We start from the raw sequence: 15,837 nt of genomic DNA, 5'->3' as shown, positions 1-15,837 counted from the left end.
AAAAGTGAGTAAGCTTTAGCCAATAATTTCATTAAGTAATGGTCTGGCATCTTCCTGTTCTCTCATTTTTCCCCTCTTTCCTTCCAGATCTATGCACACTTTTTAGCAAATTAGTGAATGTCAACCAGAATTTGGCTTGATGGAAAATTAAACATAAACACAGTGTACACACATTTTGGTAGACAATTACCAAGAGTAGAGTGTCTATAGTATATTTTCTCAATTGCCAGAGTTATTTTGTGTCAATTACCACACAGCCAAATTAGTCTTCCATTACACTGTGTGTTTTTTCTTGGTGTGAGCTGGCTTGGAATAGTTTGCCTTGGTTTTGCTTAGAGGGTAGGGTCCTCCCAAGGCCCTCACAGTTTTCTCTGGGGTTTCTTCTCCCTGCCTACTAGAGGGAGGAAGGGTTTCAGGGCTTCTGTTGAGTGGTGAAATAATGAATCTGAAGGGGTTTTTTGTTGTTGTAGGTTACCTTAAAAATAAAGGGATATTTTCTTTTAGTCACATTGACATTATTTACATCTGATATCCATAGATTAGTCTTTTTTCCCCCTGAAATGATCCTTTTATATGTGCTCTAATAGTTTTCCTCTTTTAGTGAACAGTTAGTTAAGACTTGATTTGCAATATATTGGGATTTATTTTTGTAACTTGTTTAATGGAAAATGTGAGGTGCTTGAGTGAGGAGAGTCAGTCTGTGAGCATTCACTATGCTGGTGGCATGCTTTGCTGAAGCTAGTTTTCCTTTGGAGCCTTGTACAGTGTTGATATTCCTGTCTCCTCCTCTGCTAAACTGTGTGCAGTCTGCTGCCTGGTGCAGGAATTACAAGCAGCATTCTTTTGGCCAAAAGCAAACATTCCTATCTGGAGAAGTGCCCTCAGGTAACAGGTGGGTTTTTTTGTTTTGAGGTTGGTGATAGGAGTGTCTAGATATGGGGAAAGGCCCTTACTTGGGCTTTGTTAAAACCCAAAAAATCCAAAAAGCTAGAGAAGTGTGAGGAATACTTATGATCAAGGTATGTTGGTGTTGAAAGCAACCTAAGACTGTAAATTGAGACTCTATTGCACTGTAAGGAAAGAAGTGAGTGAGCAGCATGATAGAAATCTCTTCTCCTCTACAGTAAGCTTTGTGTTATTACTGACAGCTGTTCTCGGGTATCTTACTAGCTATTTTGGGTGTTCAGTGTGCAACCAATCTGTCTGCAGAGAATGTTCGTAAAATTCTTAAAAATGTGTTAACAATGTGTGCATCTTGTAATCCTGTGCTGCATATGGGTTTGTTGTGTGGTGTCCCCCCTGTGCAGTGGAGTTGTTTCCTTAGCACGTTGACTTTACATGCTGTGGCACTTCAGACCCTGGTGATAGTGAAGTCCTTTGAGGCCATCATCCTAACCAAACCTCTGAAACAGCATAAAAATACATATCTTTAGTTTTGCAAACATTTCCTTCTCAGGTATAACATTTCTGTTTACTGAGTCCAAACTGGAACTGCTAATTATTCTGTACCCAGACACTGAAGTGAGATATGGGATGTTGAATCTTCTTATTTTGCAGCCCAAACATCTTTTGGTTTAACATGTCAGTAATGCTCTGTTCTCTAAGTATTTGAGCTGGAAATTGTTCTTCTATGTAATTGCTAGATTATAATTTCTGATCTTTCTTAAAAATTAGTTCAGTTTCTTTTTAATGTTAGAAATGGATCAGACAACACAGAAAGCTGGCTTGGCTGAGCTGGGATCTTCTTTTAGAGCTCAGGCAAAAAGAGAAAGTGTATGTCCACTGGAAGCTGTCTGCTGTCATGTGTTGCAGAGTGTTGCAGTTTCCCGTTTTAGACTTCCCAGTCCCTTCCCAGGTGTGCAATACCTCTCTTCCCCTTCCCCCTCGCCCCCTGCTGGGCTGTCAATCAGTCTTTACATTCCAGCAAGGTCATTGTGTGGTTGGTCAGGTTCAAAGGATGCAGTCCAGGCCTGGGGGCATTGGCCTGTCTTAAGTGTCCCTCGTCCCCTGAGACCCTCCTCCTCTCACCTGGTTGGTGCCTCACCTGTCCCTTCCCCTCCCCCTGTCCCTGGGCTTAAATTGAGCCAGGACCAATCTCGGCATTCTGTTGGAGCTATTACCAAGATTCAGAGGTCTGTGACCATGGAATAAAACTCTGGATATAAACCCTCCGACAGAATCCATCTCCTTTTCCTGTTCACCATTGCCTTAAGCCTTTCCACCTGAGGTAAACTGAGTTTCTACAAGCCTGGGTTTGTTTCAGTGCCCAGCTGCAACATCCAGCCAGCCAAAAGTGTCTCTGAGGTGAAATACCACAGTTGCCGCCTTTGGCCCAGCAGCAAGGGTCAGACTGGCCCAGGCACAATCTACCTGGTAATATTGGATCATATTCAATAGTCATGGGAGGAATACAAAGGGGATTGCCACTGTGGGGAGAAAATTCATGTGGCCAAAGCTCTGGAGTTAAAGCTGGCCAGTTTGGTGGGTATCTATAAAAAAAGAAGGTTTATAGGAAATGGGATGACATAAAATTGGTGGTTGGTCACTAGTAGGATTCTGCAGGGCTGCATTTTAGGCCTGGCTCTCTTCAACATCTTAAAAAATGACTTGGATATAGGACTCAAAGGGTTACTTGAAGCCAGCCAGTAAGCTGGCTGATGATGCTGTCGATTCCTTGAAGACAGAGAGGTCCTGCAGAGAGACCAGGACAAATCACTGGGCTGTGCAATCAGCAATGGGATGAAGTTGTAACAAAGACAAGTGCTGGATTCTGCATCCAGGATGGGGCAACCCTGGGTGTACAGGCAGACTGGGTAACGAGAGGCTGGAGAGCAGCATTGTGGAAAGGGACCTGGGGGTCCTGGTTGTTGGCAAGTTTGGGTATGGGTCAGAAGTGCCCTGGCAGCCAGGAGGGCCAGCTGTGTCCTGGGGTAATCAGACAAAGCAGGGCAAGGGAGGGCATTGTCCTGCTCTGTCAGCCCTGGAGCGGCCTCACTTCTAGCGGTGTGTGCTGTTTTGGGCACCACAATATAAAAAAGATACAAAGCTATAAGGGAGTGGGGGGCTACAAAATGAAGAGTCTACAAGGAAAGCCATATAAGTACCAGCTGGATTCAGTTGGTTTGTTAGGCCTGGAGAAGACTGAGGGGAGACCTCATTGCAGTGTGTGACTTCTCAGGAGAGGTACTGAGCTCTTCTCTCTGATGCCCAGTAGCAGGATCCAAGGGAATGGCATGAAGCTATGTTAGGAGAGATTGAAGTTGAATATTAGGAGAAGGTTCTTCACCCAAAGGGTGGTTGAGCACTGGAACAGGTTCAACTGGAATAGGGAAGTGGTCAAAGCCCCATCCTGACAGAGTTCAAGAAGCATTTGAACAATGCTTACAGGTGCGTAGTGTGACTTTTCGGGTGTCCTGTGCAGGGCCAGCAATCCTTGTATGCCCTCTCCAACTCAGGATACTCTATGAATCTGCAATACATACTAATGGAAAAAGGTCCATTAAAAGTGCTTCAGTCTGGGCTTGATTCGTCTCCAACCTAAGAGACATTAGAGCTGCAGAAGCACATCTTCAATTCCCTTTACCTCAGTAACCTGCTGTATTGTTTTCAAATGCTTGTGCTGAATCACTTGGAATGAGAATCAAAAGTGCATCAAAGCCTAATGTTGGAGAGTATGAAAAGATTTTAAGTATGCTTGTATTTGACAAAATTGGTATTTCAGGTGAAGTTCAGGTGTTTTTTCTCTCAAAGCAATGAACAGTAGTAACTAGTAAAGCCAATGGGATGAGATTTTTCATTGGTTTGTCTTGGAACTCAGCCCTCTCTCGGCGATTGCTGTTTTAGCAGGATGGGATGGGATGGGATCTGTGTTTTCCTAGCAAAACAGAGAACTTTTTGCCTGGGAAATTCCAGGTGTCAGGGGCAGCTACACCAGCATGGCACGAGCCCAAGTAGCGGCTGGAAGGGCACATGGTGCTTTTGTCCCCCTGCAGCCTGGCTGCTCCTCCTACCTCCCATGTTTATAGGTATGTGCAGCTGCAGGGTGGGCTGAGTTGAGGGATCAATCCTGCTGAAAGCCGACACTCCCAGAGATGGGGCAAGAGACCTCTGCCTCTCCCCAGTCAGCAGCAAGTATGTGCTTTATAATGTGTTTGACTGGACCTGTATGGCCTTAATAGGATGTTTCTGAAATTGGCTGACACTTATGGTATGTCTGGGTTTTTTTATAAGTAAGATTTGTTAAAACTGTGCTTGTACCCCAAGTTCTTGCTCTAAATTGTTTCAATTCCATGTAATGCATTACTAATGTTTTCTTTCCCTTGCTTTTCTTAAGCCCACCAGAAGCCAATCATTGTGCAATTGTAGTAATGATGCTGTCATATTGTTAAGACTGGATAAAAATAATTTAAGACCTGGCATAGGCTCCTTGTAGACACTGTCAGTGGCATCATATGGGTTTTCATAGTGGGCCTCTAAATGTATAGGGGGAAAAATGCTGTTAGGTAATTTAAATGGCCACAGTGCATCTGAGATGGTCTTTTCTACATTTTCCTATTTGTAAAACAGTTTGAAGCTTTGTCTGTGTGTTCTCTTGCAATGGAAAAAAAATTAAGTAAAGATTGTTGGATTTTACTTTAGGCATGCAGTAAAGCTTTTTGTAGATAAGAACGATGTGGACAGTATTTCAGAATGATTACTTGACTTCAGATTTCTTATTGTTTAGTGTAAGAGAATAACGTTTTTTGCTGGATACATTCCTGTATCTGCATATTTGTAAGAATGTCTTGTGGAGTCCTTAAGTTCTAACTAATAGCGTTGATATCTAACTCTCCTCTTACTTAGCTCACTGAGTTGTGCAGCTTTTCAGTTGTTGGATATGAATGGGCAAATAATTCTATGAAAAACTAAGGGAAAATGTGTTAATATTTTCCCTCAAGATTTATAGCCACTATTTATTTTCACATTCAACTGGTGGAATGTACACCTTAGCTGGCATGCTTGTTTGGATGAACCATTCAGAGAGCATTTTCAAAGCCTTTATTTAGAAGAGTGTTTTATGTTCTGCACAAAAGGATATAGGGAAGCAGATTTGATATTGATTGATATGTTGTGTGAATTCTTCACTGTGGTGGATTATGACTCAAATGGACTAAAGCAGAAGATGCTATTTGGATTGTGAAATTACTTAAAAAGAAATGTGCATTTGCAGTAAATATGGGTTTTACACTTCTCTTACTAATTCTGCTTTTACATTTGAAATTTTTAGCTTGGTATAAGATTAGAGTTTTCTCTTTAATGGGAATCTCTGACATACAGAGTGTATTGGATAAAGAACTGGATGTGGATAGTGGGTGCTTCTGGCTGGGTGAGTCGGGTTCTTCTGTGGCTGAGCTGAGCTGCTGAAAACAACATGACTGTCTTATGGAGGAGTGCAGCTGCTGGTGGAGGTGTTTGCACCTCCTCCTCTGTGGTTCTGTGGCTTGGAAAAAAACACAGACTCCCTTATTGCCAGCGTTGTGTTCTCCACACACCCTTTTTAGTTTTAGGTGGACATCTAACACTATCTTCTGCAACTTCTGTAGTTTTTGTCAAATACACTGGCATGGTGCTGGAGGTCTGCAGTTTGTAACACTGGAGAACCTTTTCTTAGAGTATCTTTTTGTAAAGTAAAAATAAACTATTTTCTACATCTAAATAAAAAAAACCTTACACTGTCATTTTATTAAGTCAAAGCTATGTTGTCATTATATTAATCACTCTTCTGCTCTTGTACTTCTGGGTTGTTTTTCCCCAGCATGAATGAACAATTACTGAAGTGTAGAATCTCAGGTTGTTTAATGTACTTTATTAAGAATGTATAGCCTTACTATTCTGTTTCTTCCTAATCTAATTTCTCATATGAATAATTTTCTTAGTTTGTTTCCTAGAACTGCAGTTTCATTAGAAACAAGGGTGTCTAGTATTCTTCTTATGATAAAATAATGAATTGTTCAGCAGTGTGTTTCTCTCCAAGGATTTTAGTCACAAAGTGTTTTGGCCACAGAAGTTGTAGATAAACAAATGTGCTATTTTCCCCTTCCAGTCCAAAAACATAGCAGAAAAATCCCTGTCTTCCTTATATCTTCATCTTTTAATTTGAGTTCAGTGTTGTGTCTTGTAATTATTCATTTGACTTCAGACCATGGTACTTTTAAAGGTTATGGATCTAGTGTTGGGATCAGTATCCACTGACACCAATTGGGTAACTTTTCTGGCCTTGGGTTGAGCATTTGAAACTGGGAATGAACTTTGATGGATCCATAGTAGTGAGCTGTAATAATAGTCTCTGGATTCACAAGGTATTTCTTGTATTTTGCTTTTAGTTTGGGTTTATTAAAAATATTATGTTCAGAGTGTTCTGCAATTCTCTTTCTTCCCAGGGATAAATGAGCGCCAAGTTCTTAGAATGTAACATCTTTTATTAATGAAATGGCAGCAACTCTGAAATGGACAAGAATCAAGATTCCAAAACTTGTCTGTTCAGATAAAAACCTGGCATTGAAGAGGCTGCTGCTGTTCATGGTTGGGCATGTAGTTTGAGAAGAATTAGATTAGCACTGAGTTTTCTTTTTTTTATGTGCAATTTTACTAATATTCAGTAGCTGGTTCTGCTGCAATTCAAATATTTTCTCATTTGAAACTGAGTATAAAAATCTAATTTGTTTTTCCTTTACCCTTTCTCCTTGGAGATCTATCAAATTATCCTCTGCTTCAGATTCAAGCTCTTCGTGGAAATTAATCGTTCTGACCCCCTGTGAGGTAAATATTATTTTCATTAATAGGAAAATTGCAAAGCAGACAAGTAAAATTGCTTGTTTGAATTATGCAGAGCTCTAGACATGCGGTCATATTGCTAGACTGCCTGTTTTCACTAAATTCTTTACACAATTTTTTTAATGCAAGCTGTAATAATATTCGTACTATCTAAGCAGACAGAAGAAGACTTTTTCTTGTTTCCTGAAGCGTTATGTGACCAAGAGGACAACTATGAAATATTTTATATCTTGAACAGGGAATAAACGAGCTTTCTACTGAGAAGAGTACAAAACAGTTTGCAAGTTTACTGGGGAAACAAAGAATCCTTTAAAATGTTATCTTAATCTGGCAAAAAGCATGAAGATCCTTGAATGGGCAGAGAAACCTCAACTCTAGTGGAAATGACTGAGTCTGCTAAGTGAATCAAATGGGAATGGAGATGTAAGGTGCTTGTCTTATAAAATAACAGATGATCAGTTTCTGTGAAATGCAGGAGAGAATATCTGGAATATCTTACTTTTGACTTTTTCTGTAGGATGGAAATAATGAGTTCTGCTTTATCTCAAAAACCCTGTAGATGGAATTTTTTACCCCATGAATGGAGGCTTGTAACATAGTGGAGCAGAGGTTTGGTTACATATGCAAAAAGCTTTCTAGCTAAAAAATTGTGTCTTGTTATTATAGTTGAATTTTCAGTTAGGGATAGAAGATATGGTTTATGGAGTGTGAAACTTAGAGATTACTAGGATTTTCAGTTTGATACAGTTTCACAGCTTTTGAAGACAATAAATTCTCCTTTTCAGTGTAGTTTTTCATGTTGTCTTGGATATTTTGAAACTGTACTATGTAGTTAATACCACTTGAAGTGAATTTTACAGGCAGTAAGCATCTATACAACTTTTGACTGGGAAGCTTCCTTCTGTAGCAGGTGGGTGTTGCTGGTGTGCTGTGAAGGGGACAAGTGATGCTTACAGCCCAAATGCATGTAACCAGAATCTACATTTGGATACTCCTGCCTTAAATGCCTTTTTGGTGGTAAAGGGTCAAGTAATGGAGCTTCTGCAATCTTCCAGTATGTTGTGGAAGATGGGGCAAATGTGATTTCACGTCTTGTTTGGTGACGCATGTTCAATGATGGAACTTCACGGCTTTTACTCTTTTCACCGTTAGGTAGCTCTTTGCTTTCTTGTTTTGGACACCTAATTTGTAAAGCTAATGTTTTTGCTTAAATTTTGTGTATTACCAAAGTGTTGATGAAAAGCCTTCATATAAAGAGAGGTCATTTGGCTTTGCCATGGATGGTAGAAGATGGAAGACCAATATTTTTGATGAACACTTGGCTGCTAAATGACCCTGGCAACTCATTGTCCTTCTCTTGTCTTGATTTCCCCTTGTTTACATTTTATTTAATGATATTTACCTTATCTGCTAGGCACTTTGAACACTTACCAGCCTGTAAAAGCATCCTAACAGCAGCATATTCTCTATGGTGCTTCCTCTGTTTTTATTGACAAACAGCTTTAAAATTCCAAAGTCAATTGAGGTACCAGCTCAGTCTTTCTTTTAACAGCAGACAGATGGATTAAAATTATCTGGGGGAAGGGATGGGAGAGCAGAATGGAAAAGTAGTGAGTTTTCAAACTGTGGATGTGCAAATTCTGTGCTGAATTTGCCCTTTCTAAATGTTTCTCTGCCATAGACAGATTATTAGTTCTGTCTTTGGCAGCAGTAACTCATTCCACACTGTAAAATCCTGTCCTTGTTTTGTAGCTTAGCTGTGACTGCTAGACTGAAAAGTAAAAGAATTACCTCTATGAAGAGAAAACCTAACTTTTAAAGAGGTAATATTAGTATGAAGGGTGGGTCATTACCTAATGTAAGGGGGAAAAGTGAACTCTGTGTATTTGTTAATGGTTTTCTTCATTATGAACTGTCTATTTGCATTCCTTGCATTAAAGTGCTTACTGTTATCAGGACTAACTCCAAAGTTCACATTTTCATGGTTGGGCTCTGTAAACTCAATGTTTCACTTCAGTTAGTCCAAGTGTGGATGTAAGCATTAGTTCATAGACAAGGAGCTCTTTCAATTTGGCAGCATCCTCTTTGTGTCGGTATTTTACTTGTAGACTGTACAGTAAGTCAAGGTAAACATTACGCCACTTGTATGCTATTACAGTCATTGTAGAAAAACTAGAGGCTAGAAAAACTGCCCTCAGCACAGAAGTCTGTAAGCCATGGTGGTTGTGAATAATCAGGAGAAGTTACTTCTTAATTCAGGAGAACAATGTTGTGAACATTAGAAGCCTTTTCCTGTTAATTTAAATGAAATTTTCCCTACTGCTTTTGAGGAGAATGTTAAGAATTCCAGTAATTGACTCTTGTTGACATGGCAGCAGAGTAGTTAATGAATTAAATGCAATGGTACTTATTTTGATTGATACCGTGTAATTATGGTGTCAAAGGTATTTAACTTTTTATCAGGCTGTAAATCTGCATCAGACTTCTAGTCTACCCTTGAGAGAAAAAAATACATAAAATGGGAAAACCCAGATGCTTCCCCAACCTGAGCCATTTTGTCAAAGAGTGTGAGAAAGTTAAAAGGTTTCACTAGTTCAGCCTACTTCCTTGTCAATAGCATATCTCTGAGAAACTCCTAAATGTCTTTGTATGTGAAAAGCAAAAATGTTCTCTCTGAATTTTGATGTCAGCAGCAGCAGAGTATCCTCTGACAGCCCTTTGTGGTCTTCTAGCTTTTTTTTTTCCTACTAACTTTAGTCTGACTGGAGGTCTTAAAGCCTAAAGGTAAAAGACAGCCTTCCAAACTACCTTGAGCTGCTCTGTTCTCACTAAGAAGAAATAAAACTTCATTTTTTACCTAAAAGTGAAATATATGGAGAATACAAGAGATCTGATTATTCTGGCCATTACTCTCGAAGCAAGTGTTCTTTAACTTGATAAGCCAAGCATGAAGGGATACACTTTCCTAAATTCTGGGTGTGATTCATTTGTTGTGTAATATTTTAATGTATTTTTGGTTTATTGGAATTACATGTTGATTAGTATTGAGAGAGGTTTTATTAATGTCACAAATAGTACTTCACTGTTCACCAAGGTGAAAGTCAAGATGGCTATGATTTCATAGATTAGCAGTAGTCCACACACCTTATTTAATAAACAGCTCCACCTTTTCTAGAATGAGGGATTTCAATTCTTAGAACTTTTTATAGACCATTATTTTTGTGCTTGTTTCTACATCACCCTATTTTTTTTCTTGTTTCTGTTTTTTGCCATTTCATATTCATTAGTTCAGGTTCTCCTTTTTCAGGAGGTTCTCCTGCTGGTGAGTTTTATAGCTCCCATTGATACTTCATCCCTATCTGTCTTTCTGACCCAGAAGAATTTGTGCTTCACTGAGTCTCTGGAACATTTTATAAGTAATTTTAACAAGTTAGTTGTGATTCTGCTGAGTGTGCAGCTTTTGCTTGCCATATAGTTTAGGTCAGGTCAGGCTTGATGCTTTTCAAAATCCTGTCCTGCCTGTGTTTCTGAGGTGTATGTGTAATAGGCATTAGTCCTTAACAATCATATAGTTGACAAGTTGTAGAAGAGTTGAGTTTACATTGTAGTAATGTTATTTACCAGTTTCTGTCATTCAGCGTGTTTGGTTGGAGATGAAGCTTAGAACCCTGTGAAAGCTTTGGCTGCAGATGGCTTCTCCGGAGTACTGCTCTGTGGGCTATTCTCTGCTGTGGCAGTGTTCTGTGGGTGCAGGAATTCAGACATCTGCTAGGCATTGGGCTTTGAAGCCACCAGCCCAAACACTCAGGGGAATTAGAAGTTCTGTCTCCTTGGGACTGGTTGCAAAATAGGTTGTAGACTGATGTCCAATGCCATGGGAGAAGCAGCATCACAGCATCTTTTCCCTGCAATGAATCATCTCATGTTTATTGAAGTTCACTGGTGAAACTTGTCCTGGCTGTCTTCATTCCCCTGGTAGTAACTGTGGTAATAATCAGCCAAAGCCTATATGTCAGAAGCCTTTTGTTTTTATTCTGAAGAGAAAGACAGAGCTAATAAAAATATTTTCATATGTTTATCATGGCATGAGAACACTTCATAGAGGCTTCTTTATTTAGGAATTATAATGCTCATAGGTGGTGCCTTCCAAAGGTAAACTGAGAAGGATTGTTTCCACTGATGCTTGTTCTTTCTTTCTTTTGAAAATCAAAGTTCATTAATAGGACATCCTGAAAGGCCTGCTTACATCTCTTAGGAGATGAAGGGACTGAAGGGTATGTAGGGTAGGGAGGCAAAGATTTTTTTATAAGTCTGTATGAGAAAGATATCTGAAGTTCTTGTGGTTATTTTTGCAGCCATTTCAAATAGTTAGATTCTGCTGAGATTAAATGCTAGTTACTCTTAGTGTTTTCAGACAGCATTCTCTCTCCTTATGTTTTTGAACAAGCTTTGTCTACAATTTCAATACTTATAATGTTATTAATTATATAAGACTTTTAGAGCTTTGAACTGCTGTTTCTGCAGGTGACTTGCTGTTTTATGAGAACAGCTTTTGCAGCTTGTGGCAGAGAAGTGGGGGAAGTGAAGCATTCCTTGGGTAGGTGGCAGATTCTGAGGTTGGAGGGATGAATCTGCAAGGATTCCTCCTCTTGCTTGTAGTACTGCATATTGATAGCTGGAACATAGCAAACAACCCTTGAATTATCTTCAATTAACACGTTTTGGTTTGTTCAAGAGTGATGTCAGAAAATAGCCTTTTTCAGTAGAACCAAGTTCTTTCTTCTCTCCCTCCTTACATACGCCTACAGTGATGTTTTTTCAGCTCTGCAAGTGTGTGTTTTCTCACTCTCTCTGCTGTGTAGGCGGTCTTCCCAATCACAATTGAGCTTCACAGGCAATCTTTTATAAAAAAAAAATAAAAATCATCTTTACACAGCAGGTCTGTAATTTAACACCAAAGGAAATGGACAGTCCTGGGTCAGAATTGTGATGTGTCTTAGTAATGCTTGAATTTGTGAAGAATTTCACCCTAAAAAAAGGGAAATGGTTCTCTTGACCAGAAGACCATTCACTACCTGTGGAAATTGTTTCGCATTCTACCTGAATGATTTGCCAAAATGTCAGTTGCAATGACAAACAAATAGACTTTAAATCTTACACTTGCTTCATTAGACTAAGTTATAATTGAGCTTTTCTATCCTAGAATTAGAATGTGATTCTAATAAAAAAGGCAAACTCAGTCTGTTGACAATATGAAAGTTAAAATGAAGCTCTTCTGGGAGTGTTGCCTTATTTTAAACATGATTTTAGTTCTCTCTGCCTTTTATAAACTGCTTTTGCTGCACTGCATTATTATTTTTTGTGTACTACAGCTCTTTTGCTGATGCTTCTCATTTCACACAATATTTTCTAAATAGTTTCACACAATATTTTCTAAATAATCCTAAACTTGCAATAAAAAACCCCTCAGCTGTATTTTTAATTGCTCGACAAAGATAGCAGTAATTATTTTCTTGAGTTCTATTGATAATGCTATTCGGCATTTCTTAAAGAATTTTTGTTGATGCTAGTGTTCTTGCCACCAGGTAGGTATTCTGAGTTTATCTGAGTTTATTCAACTCTGTAAAGAAATACTTTTGGGAGAGTAGCAATGGGTAGCTTAAAATTTGCTTATCAACCTATCAAATTTCAGCAACAATTATTACACATAGCCCTTGTATTGTGGTTTTATGTGCAGTTCATGCTGCCATTCCAACTGAAAGGAACCATCCTTCTTGGCTTCTCCTGTCTGATACCTTTTCTGCTTAATGTCAGCACAGGTGCTCATGTAGCTGTGCAGTGAACTGGATTGGGGAAAACCAGGCTGGAGAAGAATCTAGGTCTTTTTCTTTAGACTCCTTAGTTAGAGCTGGAATTTTAATCTCTTTTTGATATGATTCACTGTACATCTCCTCTAACACGTGAGCTTGGTGGGAGTAGAGTAGACAAAAATTCATTGGCAGTATGTGCTCTGCCTCCAGCTTGTGCCTCTGCGGAGTTCTCGGGACTGCAGCATAAATCTCCATGGTTACATCTGTTTGCCCGGTCTAATTTTAGAGGACTCGTATCATCTAGAGATGCAAGCCTTCTGTAGCAATAGACAGAGGTCAGATGTTAAGAGTAATTCTGAAAAAATAGAGATTATAATTTACAGGACCTGATAAATAGGAAGGACCAGCTTTGAAACCTTTACATTTCCTCCTGCACTTGGAGAATTTTAGGGTACTGCAGCTGGTGACTTAGATAAAAACTCCTGCTCTCCCTTGTTTTTGGCATGTGTTACAGACTTTATGTTGAGCAGTGAGGGAAAAAAAGTGGGCCACAGCACTGCTAAATGTCCCCTTTCTTTCAGGCGTTGCCAAATGTGTGTTTAATCTCTAAATGCCTGGCAGAATGCGTTCTGGAAGAAAATAACGATTCAGAGAAGGGGTGATAAAAGAAGGGTTGGGATTGTTGTAGTGAGAAAATTATCATACAGGCGCTCTCAGATGTGTAAGCTATGTGCAAAAAATCTATAGAGTCACAGTTTTATAAGCCTTCATTGTTGCTTCTGGCTTCTCACAAGCACAAATTTCAGAATACCCTTTACCTTTTGAAAAGTATTTCATTTGATTGCTTCCCATTCAAATTTTGTTCATGCCCATGATCTTTTTTGCTTCTAGGTTTCACTGTGGTATGATTCATCAGAAGTAGATTGTGACGTCCACTGGGAGTTTTTGCTGAAGCTGCATGTGTCTGCTTTCTCAGGAATTTGGATAGGTAAGAGTGCATGTTCTGCTTTCTGTACCTTCTGACCTTTTGGAGTGCTGCTAGTTGTCACAAACTGTTGTGTTTGACTGCTGATAGTGTGTAGTGTTTCATGCAGTGTGCAAGGGGGTCTCCAGCAGGATGCTTTACCCTGGGTAGGCTGGCTGCCACAGAGTGCTAGACTCTATCCCTGGCTGTTGCTGAATGCTTTCTGTGTACATCGGTGTTTTTCCACATGGACACGCAAGGGACCTAGATGGCTATTCCCTTCCACCCCATATCCCCCCCCAGAATGTGTAGAAGGGTTTGCAAAAGCAGGTTGGACTGTGTTCAGGCTGTGACAGAATGTCTGCTTTTGTCACATTTTCTGAAACACAGCAGTTCTTGTAGGTGGTTTCTTTTAACCCACTTGTGAAACTAAACTCATGTTGTAAGAAAGAAAAGGGTGATTCTTCTGGATGTGCCTGATCCTTGAAAAAGACTGGCTTTTAGTACATGATCTGTCCTTTCACAGAGTAATGTAATTAATTAAAAGGTAAAATGGATGCAACAAGTGTGAGATGCTGCAGTTTTGCCCATGCAGCCTTGTCACCTGCATTACACCATATGCAAGTCCTTGACAGGTGTGTAATGACCTGGTTCAAGATGGTATATGAAGAAGGTTGGAAAATTGCAGTGTGTGGGTTTGGGGTGTGGAAGGACGAGAGGTGGGAGCAGTGGTGTTGGTTTTGCAAAGATAGGCGGGGTTGGATTTGTTTTTGGATGGATCAGCTTCCTGAATTAACTCAACAGGTTGTGCAAGCAGTAGTACTGCCTGCAGGGAGGTGACCAGGATTTGCTATGGACTGCAGGGAGAACAAAACTGGAGATCTCAATTAAGATTAGTCGATGCAGATTTGCAATGAGGAAGTAAAAGCATAACCCCCTCCACTGAACATGTTTTAATAATGTGTTTATTAACACCTAGTGAAACCTATAGGTATAGGATATGCAAAGGAAGTCCAGTCTGGAAGTGAAAGTGAAAAAAACATTTCTGCCTAAGGAAAAACCCTCCCTTGTAACATTGATTCATCAGTCTGTTGGATGTCAGAACAAACAAATAGGTTTTTTATGTGAGACAATCTGCCTTGTAGTTGTTGCAGTTGCCTTGAAGGATATTGTTATATCAAAAGCATCAGTTTAAAACTCTCCTTCTGAAACACTGTCAGCATAACCTGCTGCATCGTGTTGGCAGAGGTTGAGCTTCTGACGTTTGACTTCTGGTAGTGATAAAACATTTCAGAGGACCTATATACTTGAAACAAATATATTTGTTCACAGATCTAGCAGGGCCCTTGGAAAAGGGTATTTTAATTATTTTGTCTTTTCCCTTGAGGAGTTTTACCTTTCTTTTGATATCATCTTGAGTGTTGAGTTATACACACAATCATTATTGGGGTTTTTTTTGATGTATAGCTCTCAAAGTTACCACAGAGGAGAAAATAGTGTCCATGTCCTTCGCAACATACAAAAATAAATTTTTTTTAAAATGAAGTTTGTGGTTCCAAGAGGCTATTTAGAATCATGATACTAGTGAACACTGTAGTGGGGCATGCACAGTGAAAAAAAGCTGTCTTGAGCTATGAAGAGCAGTCTTAGTAGTTTAACTTACTTATGGAAAGTAAATGAGTATTTTTTCCCCCTACTATGTTTGGATTCCAGTCTGGGGTTCTTGTCACATACTTTCTGTAAAGAATAATGAGGTAATTAAACTTCATTTTGCCAGTGGTGTTACCATGTTACACCACTGAAACAACAAAGCTGGTAAATTCCTTTTTATTATACACATGCAATTTTTTTGTTCAAAGTGGAAATTTTTCTCCGTGGAATTTAAAAAATTTTAAATTCCATACTATAGCAAATCTAGTAATACGAAGTTATACTTAAAACCTAATTTATTTCCTCAGTAACAGTTACTGGTTACTGGTTGTTTATGAATGCATAGGCTCATGGTCCTGTAAACCCAGTCTTGTTTACTGAAATTCTTGAAAGCTGCTTAATAATACGGTTATGTTCAACTCCCAGCATGTTTTACAGCTGGGAGCTGAACCTAACCATGTTAACAAGCAGCTTTTTTTAGGAATAGTATCACACTCCAATAAAGCTGATAAATGTTTGTTTCAAATACAGAATCTTAATTTGTTTTGTAAGAATATTTAGGTGCAAAACATTCAGCAGCATCAACTTAGTTTTGTTAAT

At 39.2% G+C, this 15,837-nt stretch overlaps 1 protein-coding gene across 4 annotated transcripts in view; it reads left to right on the top strand.

Moving 5' to 3' along the window:
• The window catches only part of SIPA1L1 (signal induced proliferation associated 1 like 1), a 200,468-nt gene that overhangs the window by 51,833 nt on the left and 132,798 nt on the right, over positions 1-15,837 (top strand). For all 4 annotated transcript variants that reach the window (XM_058806878.1, XM_058806877.1, XM_058806879.1 and 1 more), the window contains exon 2: positions 13,515-13,611. The gene's annotated coding sequence lies outside the window, so the exon portion shown is untranslated. The remainder of the gene's footprint in view (positions 1-13,514; positions 13,612-15,837) is intronic.

Source organism: Ammospiza caudacuta, chromosome 6, assembly GCF_027887145.1.
Source record: "Ammospiza caudacuta isolate bAmmCau1 chromosome 6, bAmmCau1.pri, whole genome shotgun sequence".
NCBI classification, from domain to species: Eukaryota; Metazoa; Chordata; class Aves; order Passeriformes; family Passerellidae; genus Ammospiza; species Ammospiza caudacuta.
The sequence above is the reverse complement of the archived record's forward strand: the minus strand, read 5'-3'. Positions and strand labels throughout refer to the sequence as shown.